The following is a 16,126-nucleotide window of genomic DNA, read 5'->3' on the forward strand; positions in this document are numbered from 1 at the left end:
GATAAAGACAAAGACCTCCACTTTCAATACTGAAAAGAATTAGAAGAAAATTAACAAGCATATAGAAGACTTGAACAATGCTGTCCACCAGCTAGACTTAACAGACCTCTTAGAGACCTACATCAATCTTAGAGTGCATGTACTTACTGAATGAACATGAGACAGTCTCAAGGACGGACTGTATGTCAGGCAATAAGACAAGTCTTAGTAAACGTAGAAGGATGGAAATCATACGGAATGGAATGGAATGAGATAAGAACGGGATGAAGTTAGGAATCAATACATAAGGAAATGTAGGATATTCACAAATATATAGGCATTAAAGCAAACACTCTTAAATAATCAACGGATCAAAGGAGAAAATCAACAGGGAAATTAGAAAATGTTTTGAGATAGATGAAAATGAAGAAACAATATACTAAAATTTAGGGGATTCAGCAAAAGCAAAACAAGTGCTCTGAAGACATTTTATTTATTATCTGTAACACACATAATATTTGCACTTATGGAGCACAGTGTTATATTTTGACACAGGTACAATGTATAATAAAATGATAATAAAATTAAGATAAGTATCATCTCCATCTCCTCAAATACCATGATTTCTATGTGCTGGGGATCTTTCAACCCCTATTTTGAAATGTAAAATTAATTGTCATTGACTATGATTATCCTATTGTGCTACTGAACGTGAGAACCACTTTCTAACCACCCGAGATGTATTGTGGTACCTCTTATCCACCTTCTCTCTGTCCTTGCCTTCCCCTACTCTTTCTAAACTCTAACGACTCCTATGCTACTCTTCACATGTATGTGATCAACTTCCCTCAGTGAGTGAAGGGCACATGGTATTTGTCTTTCTCCGTCTGGTTTATTTCACTTCACACAGGTCTATCTGTTGCCTCACGTGACACAACTTAAATCTTTTTTTCTGGCTAAACAAGATTCCAATGTGTTTATGTACCACGTGTTTTTATCCATTCACCCATCAATGGGCATCTTGGTTACTGTAAACAGTGCTGCAATAAACACAGGGCTTTGGTTATCTCTGATATATAATCACCCCATTTCCTTTGATATAATGTTTTTTTTTTCAAAGCTGAAAGCCAACTTTTTATTTATCCAACATTTCAGTTATGGGCTCACCACAGACATTTCTTCTGTACAAAACTGATGAAGTCATCTTTCACAACCAAAACATGTTAATACAGTCTCAAGTTATTCCTTCAAGAAATATATTTTATTGGCCCTAATAAACCAAGATTATAAAACATTATTTTAGGTTTTACCAAAAAAAGAAACTGGCCTCTGAAGAATCCCCAAATAAAGCTGGGGCACCAAATAGAAGACAATGATACAACACATTATATAATTTTAAGAAAGAAAAGTCTGAGATGAGGTGTCTAAGAAGGACCCTAAAATAAAGCTGGGACATCCAACAGTTCTCATAGTTAAAGATAATGAAAGATAAAATATCTTGCAGATTACAGAAAGAAAGTAAACATAGTTGCTTCAGTATTATAGCTAAGTGGGCTGGCGCTGTGGCTTATGGGGCAAAGTCGCCACCTGCAGCGCCAGCATCCCACATGGGCGCCGGCTCAAGTCCCCTGCTGCTCCACCTCTGATCTAGCTCTCCACTATGGCTTGGGAAAGCAGTGGAAGATGGCCCGCCCAAGTCCTTTGGCCCCTGCACCCATGCAGGAAACCCGGAAGAAGCTCCTGTCTCCTGACTTCAGATCAGCACAGCTCCAGCCAATGCAACCAACCAGGGAATGAACCAGCAGATGAAGACCTCTCTTTCTCTCTCTCTGCCTCTCCCTCTCTGTGTAACTCTGCCTTTCAAATAAGTAAATAAATCTTTTTTAAAAATATTATAGCTAAGTATAAGGAGAAAAAATTATCTGCTAAGAACTGAAGTACAAGCTAGGCTTCTCATAGGTTGCCAGATTTGAATTTATAATACCTTGTGTGATCTAAAAAAGTTCAAGGATATTATCTATGTTAAAGTTGAATGGCATGATCAGATGACCCACAAGACCAACAATAGCCAATACTGGGCTGAGCCAAAGCCAGAAGCCAGAAATGCCATCCATATCTCCCACATGGTGACAAGAACACAATCACTTCAGCCATCCATTATTGTTGTGTCCCAGCTCTACATCAACAGGAAGCTGGAGTCAGTAGCCAGAGTCAGGTATTGAACCAAAATACTCCAATGTGGGATGCTGGTGTCTTAACCACTCATTTACTTTATAGAGCTTTTAATAAACAAAAAACTAAATCTCTCAGAATCTATGACATTCTGTACTTGCCAAAACCTATTACAGCTAGGGCCTAGAACAGTACCTGGCACATAACAAACAAAAAAATCCATGCAATAACATTCTGCTGGTATGATGGATAGAATAATGGGCTCCAAAGGATTGCATGTCCTGACATCTGTGAGTATATTATCTTCTATGGTAAAAATAACTTTACAGATATATTTAAGAACCTTGCAATGGAGGATTATCCAGGTGAGCACAACGTTATCATAGGGGACCTTGAAAGTGGAAGAGGAAGCAGAAGATAATCTGAGGGAGATCTAATTACAAAAGAATGGTCAAAGAGATGTAACACTCTGTCTTTGAAGATGGATGAAGGAGGCAAAAAGCCAAGGAATATACAAAGGGCCTCTAAGAGCTTGAAAAGGTAAGAAAACAGATTTTCCTCTAAAAATCTAAATAAGAACATACCCTGTTGATTTTGGTCCAGTGAGGTCCAAACTCATTTATGACTTCTTAGATCTACAGAGCTATAAAATAATGTTTTATTGTTTAAGTCACTAATTTTTGGTGGTTTTCACTTAACAGCAATCAGAAAACACAAGTTGGGTAACAGAAATAGAGAAAAGCCTAGTAATAATAAATGCTGTAAAGAAGATATAAAGGGTAAACATGAACTCAGGTAACCTATGCCTAGTATCTAAATGTGTGATCTTACAGAGGGTAACTAAGAAAGGCCACTCTGAAGTGACAGTGGAGCAAAAGAGTGAAACAAGTGACAAAGCAAGCCAAGTGAGTTTCTGTGGGACCAGGCAGAGGGAACACCACGACCACAGCTCTGAGGCAAGGGCATGTTTATATGATTAAGCAACACAAGGAGGCCAGCATTGCTGGAGCACAGTGAACTCTGAGTTATAACTTTATACAGACACTAAAGATGTACTGTGCGAAAATGGTGGTATATTCAGTGATAAGGATATTACTGAAAAGACTTCATGATAAATAAGTATGCAACAATTTAGAAAATAAATGAAATCTCATATAAATGACACTGTAAGTAAAGCAAGCATACTTACAGTTTAGTGAGGTTAAATTTTCTTGCTACAGGATTCAAATTCAACTTTACTTGTGAGTATTTAAACTTACATAACTTCACATGGTATTAAATACAATATTTATTATAATAGCAAGTGGACACACTGTTTTGAAAAAGGTATTTAGACCCCAAACCTGTGCTTTTTCTTCAAAGCTAAAATACAAACAAAAAGTGACAACTTAAAAATTGTATTTGCTAACTAGAATTACACAGTTCAAGCATATTCACTTTTTGGTACTCACAAATTAAAAATAGAAACAAGCATGAACTTTAACTCCAAGTTCCCTTATCAAATTTCCAGGGCAGATTAAAAATCATGTCCTCTATTTGCTTCTTCCTTCGCACCTTCAATACAATAGAGAGGATTAAAGCTGAAGGTTAGTTCATTGCAAAAATCTAACAAATGTGATAAACCTCTGATGAGATTGATCAAAAAGTCACAAACTAAATTCAGGAATAAAGTAAGGAATATCATAGTAGATAACATACACCTAAAAATATATGGTTAATAAATACATTTATGGCAAATTTAAAAATTTAGATGCAATGGACAAATTTCTAGATAATTAAATTCCAGTTCAAAAAGAAAGGAAGGTGTTTGGCATAGCTGTTAAAATGCTCACCTCCCACATCAGAGTGCCCGATGTAGCACCAGCTCTGGCTCCGGATTTCAGCCTACTGCCAATGTAGACCCAGGGGGCAAGTGATGGCTCAAGTGACATGATCCCTGAGACCCACATGGGAGACCTGGATGGGTTCCTGGGTCCTAGCTGGCCTTGTCCAGCTCTGTTTGTTGTGAGCATTTGGGAAGAGAACAAGCAAATAGGAGCTCTCTGTCTCACTGGGCCTGTCAAATTTTTAAAAAATTTAAAACATTTTTCAAAAAATAGGAAATATGCGGCCAGCACTGTGGCACAGTGGGTCAAACTGCTGCCTGTGGTGCCGGCATCACATATGGGCTCCAGTCCGAGGCCCGGCTGCCCTGCCTCTGATCCAGCTCCCTACTAATGCTCCTGGGAAAGTCTTTGAGCCTGTGTACCCACATCAGAGACCCGGATGAAGCCCTGGCTCCTGCCTGGCCCAGACCATGTTGTGGCTATTTGGGGAGTGAACCAGCAGACAGAGGACCCCCCCCCCTTCCTCTCTGCAATTGCCTTTCAAATAAAATAGATAAATCTTTTAAAAAAAAAAAAAAAACAGAAAATAGGAATAGTCCAATGATCATTGCAGAAATCTAATCAACCATAGAAAACTTTCCCACAAAGAAAATTCAGCCCTAAAGGACTTAAAAGTCCTACCAAACATTCAAGAAAGGGACACAAAACTACTATAAGACAAGAAAAGAATTATTCACCAAGTTATTTTATGAATTTTAAGAAATACATTATAGACAAAATTTTAAAAGTTTTGTCCTGGAGATCAGGAGGTAAAAAAAGATGTTAGCTCTCCCTACTTTTTTTCAACAATGTATGGAAGGCCCAAATGGTGAAAAAAGACAAAGACATCAAAAATGAAGAAAAGACAAAACAAAAATGTCATAATTCAGATTATAATGGTAGATATTCCCAAACAATTAAGATTTAAATTAAAATTAGTAAGTCTAGTAAAGCTACTGGAAGCAAGACCAAAGGCTTCTTGCATTCCTAGGATGCCAGTAAGAGGAAAAAATGACTAGAAAATTCAGATGAAAATACACAGAGCTAAGAATATATAAGGGTATCTCAAAAAGTACATGGAAATGGAACTAAAATAAAAATTCATGTTGGTGCCCAAAATTTTTGAAATTCATGCATGTAAGGGCTCTTCAAAAAGTAACAGCAGTACATATTATGAAGAAATACATACATGGATTACACTTTTTTGAACTAACATAAAGCTTTATCTTTTAATTCCATTTTTCCAAAGTACCCTCATATAAGGCCTACTTAAAGAACAAGAAAGGATGACCTGGGAAATAAAAGAGTATCTTTATGATCTCTGGATAGGAAAGTTCCTTAAGTACAACATAAAAGTGCAAAAACTCCCTTCAACTTTAATAACTTCAACTACGTTAAAATGAAGAAAACTATATCCAAACATCATAAAGAAAAAACACAGTGCTAGAGCTGGAAACGATATTTTTGTTTTATACAACTGAAATGGTCTAGTCTCCATAAATGGAACTTCTAAAACCTAGTAAGACAGACTACTCAGTTAAAAACAAAAAAGCACACTAAAGTTTGAAATCAGATGCTCAGAAAAGATATTCAAATTGCAATAACTACAGGAAAAGGTTCTCAACTCCATTCATAGTGAAGGAAATGCAAATCAAAACCCTCTGATTAGTAGAAATTAAGTCTGACAAAAGTTAGAGTGAATGGGACTCCAGAACCATGGAACTCTAATGCTATATACCTTTACCATGGTTATTTCACTGTGAGTATTTACCCGTTCTTTCTAATAAGGCAAAAAGATTTCTAGTTATGGAAAAAATCCCACCCATAAGTCACACTTTTTGTTTTAGCTCTTATGTTCCTAACACTTCTAGTAAAATCATAAATGATAAAAAGCATTTTATAAAAGAGTGTGTTTTACTATTTGGATAGCCATCACATTGTTTTATCAAATCAGTATTTGTCTATCCATAATTTTCACTAAATCATAGTTCTAGTCCTTAAAGTCAGGGTGCCCCACTTTGAGAATCATTTGGGGAACTTCTTTTTTATAGCAAACATTTTTAGTTCAGTACTTTTAAGTATACTGTGTTACCCTCCTATTGGGCATGCATACTTTTTTATACTTCCAACACTCAAATGCATTGCAAGGTTCCCTGCTCAGCAGTTTATTTAGGTTGCTTTCTCTTTTTCTTGGTCGTGAAATGTCAAGTTGTTTAGAATTCAGAATTAGACTCACACTTGTCTGTATAGAAAGTTCTGAAATTTGTTTTCTAAAATACAAGTTTCATTCAGTAGCTCACATTCTCTTTCCTTATATCAGGTATCAGCAAAACTTTTCCATTAGGGTCAGATAGTGATTAGTATAAAAAGTCATAACTATTTAACAATGCTGTTGAGCACAAAAAGCCATAGATGATTAATGGCAGTAAGGAACTGTAGTGTTTAAAAAAAATTTACAAACACAGGTGGCTAGCAGACTGTGGTTTACCTCCTTTGCTTTATATTTTTAATAATAAGCAGATGCTTACTCCCAGATGTGTCACCTTGTATCACTAATCCATTTAACCAGAACTTGACAAAGATCTAAGTTTCTCGTATGTAAAAGAGGACACTCAAGGTCAATGCTCAAACCTAAGAAATAATTATAAAGAAATAATATGCATAAAATGCATACATCACGATCATTACTTAAGTATTATTTATAATAAAGAACTGGAAACAATTTTACAGGAATTTTCATTTTTAAAAAGTAAACTAGTGATAATTCTGCAAATAAACTCGATTCAGAAAAGGCAGATGGGGTATTTTCCTAAGTGTAAGAAGGTAACTGAAACAATGCCTAGGACTTTGTATCATGGGGAAAACATCTCAAAGAAGTAATAATGGAAATAGCAAGATCTAATAGTCCATGGGACTTTTTGCATTTGAAATTCTATTAAGTTTGTTGAAGAAAATTACTATGAAGGAAAATTGCAGCTAGTCTTAGAAGTCCAGCAGATAGCTGTTAGGTTGTCATCCATTTATAGTACATCAACACTGATCTTCAACAGTAATTATGGCTATTAAAATGCTCTTATGTAGGGATCAGTGCTGTGGTATGGCAGGTTACATCATGGCCTGCAGTGCCAACATCCCATGTGAGCACTGTTTTCAGTCCCAGCTGCTCCACTTCTGATCCAGCTCCCTGTGATGCACCCAGGAAAGCTGCAGAAGATGGCCAGGGGGCCCTGGGCCTGTGCACCTATGTGGGAGATCTGGAGGAGACTCCTGGCTCCCGGCTTCAGCCTGGCACAGCCCTGAATGCTGCAGCCATTGGGGAGTGAACCAGCAGATGCAGGAACTCTGTCTTTTCTTCTCTCTCTTTGCAAACTATCTTTCAAACAAATAATAATTTTAAATATGCTCTTATGTAATGTTTCATTTGATTTATAAGAATTTCATAAGTAATGATTTCTCCAATAAAATACTCAGCCATTTCCAAGACTGTTTCAAATAACTCCAAACTTGAAAAGAGATGAAGAATTAAGCCATTCTCACTTTAAAAAATTCTCAAGAATGTATAAAAATATTCACCCTACAGAGGCCGGTGCTGTGGTGTAGCAGGTAAAGCCACTGCCTGCTATATGGGTGCTGGTTTGAGTCCCAGCTGCTCCACTTCCGACCCAGCTCTCTGCTATGGCTTGGGAAAGCAGCGGAAGATGGCCCAAGTCTCTGGGCCATTGCACCCGCCTGGGAGACCTGGAAGAAGCTCCTGGCTTCAGCCACCTGGCCATCTGGGGAGTGAACCAGCGGACAGAAGACCCTCCCCCCCGCCCACCACCTGTCTGCAACTTTACCTTTCAAATACATAAATAAATAAATCTTTTAAAAAATACTCTCTCCTACAGTATGAAATTTCCACCTTTCATAAGAGCTATCTTTTTTTTTTTTTTTAACAAAGGAATATGTGCTCAACATCTAAAACTCATCTTCCCTGATTAATTCATTAATTAAATGGCATCAGTGAGGAGAGTCTTACCCCAAGAAAACTTTCACACGAAGTTCTTTTTGGTCCTTGAGATTGTCTTCAATGTTGTAATTTCCACATCAAACCAAAAACGTCTTTTTCCTGGATTTTCTACATTATAATTAACCATTACCACATTACCAATATTTAGTTCATTCCATTTTAAAATGGTTCTAGCTCATGGTAGAAGATCCTTTACATTCATTTCTAGAGTACCACTTTCCGGATATTCATCATACTGGATATGATAAATAATGTCTTCATCAGCAGCAACAGAGTAGACATACAGGGTACACTGTCCAATTTGTTTATGTTCTCTTTGGAATTATGATTTCTATTTCCATTAGTCCTTGTATAAGAACTGCCATTCTTCAGTGGAGTTTTGCCACATGAATGTCCATCAGAAGCTCTAGTAACACTGTATATGTGCTTCAAACCAAGCACCAAGGCCGACATCTCTGGCACCCACCAATTCATTTACCTTATATAGTCCAATGCCAGGATCAATAAGATAGACACGAGTTGATGTGGATGGTTGACTGGAAGATCCCACTCTTGAAGTTTTCTTGACTTTAGGTGGACTATTAGAACATGGGTTGACCTGTATATCAGTCTGTTTAGATGTGCTAGGAAGATCAGAGTCTGGGCAAACTAGTAGCTGAATAATATTCAGTCCAGCATCATAGTCAAATAAAGTATATCCAAACCCGCTCGCGCAGCTCCTCGATCGTAGCTTCACGAGAAACGTCCTTGATGGTGCGTGTCTGGGAGCCGTCCACGGTTCGAACCTGGATCCACATCTTGGCACGGGAGAGAGGGGTGGGGGCGGCCCCCTTTGTCACCCCCTCTGCTCGGGACGCTGCGCCCCGCCTGGCCCAAGGGCGCGCAAGGGAGAGCAAGAGCGACTACAGCCGGGCCTGACAGGCAGCTACGACTCCCAGACCTAGCACCCACCCTGCAGAGCCGAGGAGGGAAAACCCGCACCAGCGCGAGGAGCTACTGCAGCCTCCGCCTTACAAATAGGAAGAAGCCACTGGCAGAATGTTGATATCATGTTGTTCCTTGCTGGAATATTTGGTGGTTATACATTCAGTTTGCTGAGGAACATCTATGCTGTTTTTGTTTTTCTGAGATTTAATTATTTAATTGAAAGAGTCAGAGAGGGAGAAACAGAGAGAGAAAAAGATCTTCCATCCACTGGTCCACTCCCCAGGTATCTGCGACAGCCAGGGCAGAGCCAGGCCAATGCAACGAGCTTCTGGGTCCCCAACACGGGTGACAGGCCCAAGTACTCAGGCCATGTTCTGCTACCATTACCAGGACTAGATCAGCAGTGGGACAGCTGGGACACGAACCAGCACCCGTATAGGATGCTGGCATCTCAGGCAGTGGCTCTACCTGCTATATCACAATGCCAACCCCACATCTCTACTGTTTTCCACAGGAAATTTTATAGCTGTAAATGTTTATACTAAAGCATAAAGATATCATATCAATAAAACTAAACTTTCACCTTAAAAAACTAAACAGAGAATTAAATCTAAAGCAAACAGGAGGAAAAATAAAGATTAAAACTGACATAAACAGAATAGAAAAAATTCAGATATCCAAGGAAACCAAAAGTTGATTACTTAAAAAAAATCAGTGAAGCATATAAACATAATTAGAAAAAGAAAACAGAAAAAAATCTTAAATTAGTAAAGATCAGAAATGAAAGGGACATTACCACCCTTACAAAAATTCAAAATATTACAGAACACTATGGAAATATCACATGCTAATAAGTTAGACAACTTAGATAAAGTGGATAAATTCATAGAAATACACAACTACTAAAAACTTACTCAAATAGAAATATAAAATCTTAATATACCTATAACAAAAAAACTATATTAATAATTAAATTTAAAAGTCCCATGAAGAAAAGTCCAGGACTAGATGTCTTTGTTGGTAAATGCCCCCAAACATTTATAGGATAATTAATTCACTAACCCCTGCAAAATGTAGATGAAGGGAAAATATTCCATCTTATTCCAGGATACCAGTATTTCACTGATGCCAAAATAAAATATATCACAAATAAAACTACAAATAAATATCACCCATAAATATAGATGTAAAAGGGGCTGGCACTTTGGCATAGTGGGTAGAACCACTGCCTATGGTGTCAGCATCTCATGTGGGTGAGAGTTCAAGTCCCAGCTGCTCCTCTTCTAACCCAGCTCTCATCTATGGTCTGGGAAGGCAGTGGAAGATGGCCCAGGTGCTTGTGCTCCTGCACCCACGTGGGAGGCTTAGAAGAAGCCCCTGACTCCTGGCTTTGCATTGCTCAGCTCCAAATGTTGTGGCCATTTGGGGAGTGAACCAGAGGGTGGAAGACCATTCCCTCTGTCTCTCCCTCTCTGTCTATAACCCTACCTCTTAAATAAATTAAGTCTTAAACAATATAGAGAGAATGTAAAATTCCTCAACAAAACACTACCAAACAGAATACAGAAGCATAATAAAAGGATTATGTGTGTGAGCAACAGATTTATCCCAGGAATGAAAGGGTAGTTAGCATGAAAAAAATCTATTAATGCAGTAAATCATGTTAATAGAATAAGAAACAAATCCACAGATCAACTTTATAGAAAGAAAAAAGTATTTGAGAACACTTAATGCCCTTTGTGATAAAAAAAAATTCAACAAACTAGGAATGGAAGATAAACTCAATTTTGACAATGGATAAATATGAAAAACCCACAGCTACCATGATATCTAAGTAGTAAAAACTGAAAGCTTTCCTTCCATGACCAGGAAAAATACAAGTATTTTTGCTCTCGCCACTTCTATTCAACATTATATTGTAGGCTTTAGACAGGGTAATTGAAAACGCAATATAAAGGGAAAAAAGGCAACTTCTTTGGAAAAGAAGTAAAATTATCTGTATTCTCACACAGCATGATCTTAAGTAGAGAAAAATCCTAGGCAATCCATAAGAAACTAATAAACATGTTCAACAAGGCTGCAAGATAAAAGAGCAATACACCAAAATGAACTGTATTTCTACTGTTAGCAATGAACAAATAATGAAGAAAACAATTCCATTTATAATTGCTATCAAAATATAAGAATAAAATTTTCAAAAGGATTTCAACATAGAAACCTAAAATCTGCAAAACATAATTGTAAAAAATTAAATACCTACAAAAATGGAGAAACACATTGTGTTCCTGAGTTGGAAAATGTAATATTGTTAATATAATACTCCCCAAAGTTTTAGAAAGATAAACATTTTAAGTCCTACAAAAATTCAAGCTGCCTCTTCTTCAGAAGTTGATGTAGATACTGTAAAATTCATATGGAAATATAAGGGGCCCAGTATAGAAAAACAATATTGAAAATGAAGGATAATCAGTTCTCTCCTATGGCCTGGGAAAACAACAGAATATGGCCCAAAGCCTTGGGCCCCTGCACCCACATGGGAAGACCCAGAGGAAGAAGCTCCTGGATCATGGCTTTGGATCGGTGCAGCTCTGGCTGTTGCGGCCAATTGTTGAGTGAACCAGAGGATGGAAGCCCTCTCTCTCGGCCTCTTCTCTCTCTGTGTAACTATGACTTTCAAATAAATAAATAAATCTTTTTAAAAAAAGAAAATGAAGAATAATGATAAAAGACATTTCCTGGGCCGGCGCTGCGGCTCACTAGGCTAATCCTCCGCCTAGCGGCGCCGGCACGCAGGGTTCTAGTCCTGGTTGGGGCGCCGGATTCTGTCCCGGTTGCCCCTCTTCCAGGCCAGCCCTCTGCTGTGGCCAGGGAGTGCAGTGGAGGATGGCCCAGGTGCTTGGGCCCTGCACCCCATGGGAGACCAGGAAAAGCACCTGGCTCCTGGCTCCTGCCATCGGATCAGCGCGGTGCGCCGGCCGCAGCGCGCCGGCCGCGGTGGCCATTGGAGGGTGAACCAACAGCAAAGGAAGACCTTTCTCTTCTCTCTCTCACTGTCCACTCTGCCTGTCAAAAAAAAAAAAAAAACATTTCCTGGGGCCGGCGCCGTGGATTACTTGGTTAATCCTCTGCCTGCAGGGCCTGCATCCCATGTGAGTGCTGGGTTCTAGTTCCGGTTGCTCCTCTTCCAGTCCAGCTCTCTGCTGTGGCCTGGGACGGCAGTGGAGGATGGCCCAAGTGCTTGGGCCCCTGTACCCTCATGGGAGACCAGGAAGAAGCTCCTGGCTCCTGTCTTCAGATTGGCACAGCACTGGCCATAGCGGCCATTTGGGGAGTGAACCAATGGAAGGAAGACCTTTCTCTCTGTCTCTCTCTCCCTCACTGTCTATAACTCTACATGTCAAATAAGAAAAATTATTTAAAAAGAATTTTAAAAAGACACATTTCCTAACATCAAAACACTGTGGTACTACCATAAGGACAGATATATATTTTATATTTATTTTTATATATTATATATTATTTTAATTATATATATTTCATATATATATATGAAATGGAACTTAGAGTCCACAATAAATGCATACATTTATGGTCAATTGATTGTCATCAACTCGAAATGGGCTGAAGAAACTCAACAACAACAAAATAATCTAGTTGAACAGACTGGATGACTCTACAGACATTTTTCAAAAGAGGAAATTCAAATGTCAAACAGACACATGAAAAAACGCTCAGGATCACTAGCCATCAGGGAAACGCAAATCAAAACCACAATTAGTTTTTACTTCACCCCAGTTAGAATGGCTTTCATACAGAATCAACAAGCAATAAATGCTCGTGTGGATGTGTGGGAAAAGGTACCTTAATCCACTCTTGGCAAGAATATAAACTGGTGCAGCCACTATGGAAGACAGGATGGAGATAGACCTCAAAAATCTGAATATAGGCCTACCATATGACCCAGCCATCTCACTTCTGGGAATTTACCCAAAGGAAATGAAATCAGCATTTGAGTTATCTGTACTCCCATGTTTACTGCAGCTCAGTTCACAATAGCTAAGGTATGGAATCAACCCAGATGTCCATCAACTGATGGCTGGATAAAGAAATTGTGGTATAGATATAGTCATAGATGTAATATGCAATACTACTCAATTGTAAAAAAAAGAATGACATCCTGTCTTTAACAAAATGAATGCAACTGGAAACTATTATATTTAGTGAAACAAGCCAGTCCCAAATTGACAAACATCAGGTTTCCCATGATCTGTGGTAACACAGTAGCAAAAATGTAATGTCTAGCAGTGAAATTGACATTTTGAGATTCAATGACTATTTATAGCCCTTTTCTCTACCATTGAGGAATAGTGTTTTCTATTTGTGGAACTCTTTACTTAGTGTAGGGTGTAGGGTTAATCTTATGAGTGTAAACTAAACTGAAAGTAGATCATTGTAGAAATCAAGGGAGGGCTGGGGCTGGCACTGTAGCATAGTAGGCTAAGCTTCCACCTGTGGTGCTGGCATCCCATGTGAGCACAAGTGCTAGTCCTAAGGGAAGAGCCTGCTATCCTCTGCAATTCCAGAATCATCCTCACATTCTACTGCCTTCAGGAATCCCCCAAGAGACTTAACCCAGTTCCCATTTATTTTGGGCAGTATTCTGAAATCCTTTCCTCATACAACAGTGATACACACACACACACACACACACAGAGAGAGAGAGAGAGAGAGAGAGAGAGAATTACAAAGTCAAAGTGATTTAGTACCTCTCAGTAAATTCTATCAGAGTCTAGTAGCAGGTGTCTGAGTAGAACATGTGGCTTTGCATCCAGTTTTAAGTTCCACTGTGCCTCAGCCACATCCCACAAAAAGTATATAAAAGTTCACAAAAATGGCTCATAAAAGTTTGCCTGACTCAGCACTGTGGCATAGAATGTTAGGCCTTTGCATGCTGTGCCAGCACCCCATATGGGTGCTGGTTTGAATCCCAGCTGCTCCACTTCTGTTCCAGCTCCCTGATAATACACTTGCGAAAGCAGCAGAAGATGGCCCAAGTCCTTGGGCCCCTGCACCCAGGTGGGAGACCTGGAAGAAGCTCCTGGCTCCTGCCTGGTCCAGCCCTGATCATTGCAGTCATTTAGGGAGTGAATCAGTGGATGGAAGGTCTTTCCCTCTCCCCTCTCCCTTCCTTTGCCTCCTTCTCTGTTTCTGCCTTTCAAATAAACAAATTTTTTTTTAAATAAATTTCCTATGCAGATAAATAGCAAGTAAGGCAAACGTCCAACTTAAGAATGTAATTATACAATTAAAATTTTATTTCTGTGGCCTAATTACCCACTGTCCTATATCACATTTTCATATGATATTATTCTCCTTTCTTTTCCATATTGCTGGCAAAGGAAATATCAAGTTAAAATATACCCACTATCACAGGGACACAAAACGCAGCCCTCACTTTCCACGGTTGTCAGCCACAGCCCGTCACTGGACACCCCTCCCCACATGGGGTCTCTCCCTGCTGCATTTATCAGACTTTCTTCTTCCAAGGGAAAACAGCCTCAGGAGGCCAGGTCCCAACACGTGTCTCTCGACCTTAGTGCAAAGACATTTCTAGAATATGTTCTACTACGTAGTTCAGTTTCCCCCAGAGTAGTTCCAAAGAGCCACAGTTAGGAGCAACTCCACGAACTTTTCTCCCTTTGGTCAGGTGGCACTGTCACACCACATCTCGTGTGACTTACTGAGCACCAAAGCTGAGGAATCCACTGCAGGTTGGAAAACTTTCAACCCCATCACAAAATGCAGTGAGGACACAATTTTCCTCAATTTAAGAAAAACGTAAACTAATGTTAATTAACCATAACTGCTAAAAAATTTCTTTATAATTATTCAAACATGGTTCCAGTCACCTCAATTTAAATTTCTGAACAAGCTTAATTTGGTCATTGTATTTCACATAGTAAAAGGAATTGGACATCATGCCCAGTGAAATAAGCCAAGCACAAAAGGACAGATACTGTATGATCTCACTCATGAGAGGGTGCACTTCAAAGAGCTCACAGAAAAACAGAATTAAAAGGTAAGTCTATTTTTAGACAAAATAATTTTGAAATCCATGTATGTTTTTTCATAACAAGCTTTTCCCATGATCTTTTTATAGTATCCTCATATGTGAAATCTTAAAATGCTGATCTCATAGAAACAGAGCAGGAAGGTGGTTCTCAGAGGTGGGAGGGGAGGGGTATGAGGCAAAAGGCGATACTGATGGCAGGGTTCAAAGTTTCAGTGAGACTGTGGAATCAGCTTCAGTGAGCATCTGCCCTGCACGATGACCACAGTTCATAATACACTGTGAGATTAAATGTTTCTGAAACAGTGGATTATCATTCTCACCATAAAAAAAGAGAATATATCAGTGAAATGATGGATGTATGCATTAGCTTGATTTTTAAAAAATTCTATTGTTCATCATATATATATATATGCAACTATTTGTGAATTAAAAAGTCTATTTAAAATGCACTTTAAAAGCACTTCAAAAAAAAAGAAAAGGGAGGCAGTTGACCAGAGGTTTCATTGCCCTGTTCTCCCAACTGCCACACTACCCACCCATTCCCGGTCCCTCCAGGACAGAGCCACCATCCCAAGCTGTCTGTCACGTATGCTCAGGGGCCACCTCCTCTCCAGCTGACAGGACAGCCTGTACCATCACTGGAACTCATACTCAACTGTCAGTAAATTCTCCTAGCGTGTGGTCTTGAGCTGAACTTCCTTTCCCTTTTCTTGAGAGGACACCAGCTTGTCACTGTGCACAGCAAACACCCTGCAGCCCTCCCCGTGGTGGCCTTGTCCACCATGCCTGCAGCTGGGCTCAGGAGCCTCATTTTCCCCAGTGAAGTGCCCCTCCCTCCCTCATAAATCCCGGTGCTTCTGAAGTCTAAGTTCAAACTTACCCCTTGTTGCCTTCATTGTTGCGATCACCTGCCGACCACATGGTCACTCTTCCTCACTCACTGAATACAGTAGAGTCCAGATCACTGTATTCCTTTTCAGCAACACTCACAAGGGCACTTCAAAAAGTCTGTGGAAGATGATACCAGAAGATGTCTATTTTGGAGGAAAAAAATGCAATCTGTACCTGGTGTTTTTTCACAATACACATTTTCTACAAAGT

At 39.2% G+C, this 16,126-nt stretch overlaps 1 long non-coding RNA gene across 10 annotated transcripts in view; it reads right to left on the bottom strand.

The window, feature by feature from the left end:
• LOC149122116 (uncharacterized) overlaps positions 1-16,126 on the bottom strand; it is a 137,885-nt gene that overhangs the window by 105,035 nt on the left and 16,724 nt on the right. For 9 of the 10 annotated variants that reach the window (XR_016221769.1, XR_016221766.1, XR_016221772.1 and 6 more), the window contains one exon: positions 15,906-16,033. This is a non-coding gene — a long non-coding RNA (uncharacterized LOC149122116). Of the gene's footprint in view, positions 1-1,740; positions 3,706-15,905; positions 16,034-16,126 lie in introns of those variants that run through there. The other variant, XR_016221770.1, reaches the window with a different exon arrangement.

The sequence above is a fragment of the Oryctolagus cuniculus genome, chromosome 15 (genome assembly GCF_051225735.1).
Source record: "Oryctolagus cuniculus isolate XC-2025 breed Fujian yellow rabbit chromosome 15, ASM5122573v1, whole genome shotgun sequence".
NCBI lineage: Eukaryota > Metazoa > Chordata > Mammalia > Lagomorpha > Leporidae > Oryctolagus > Oryctolagus cuniculus.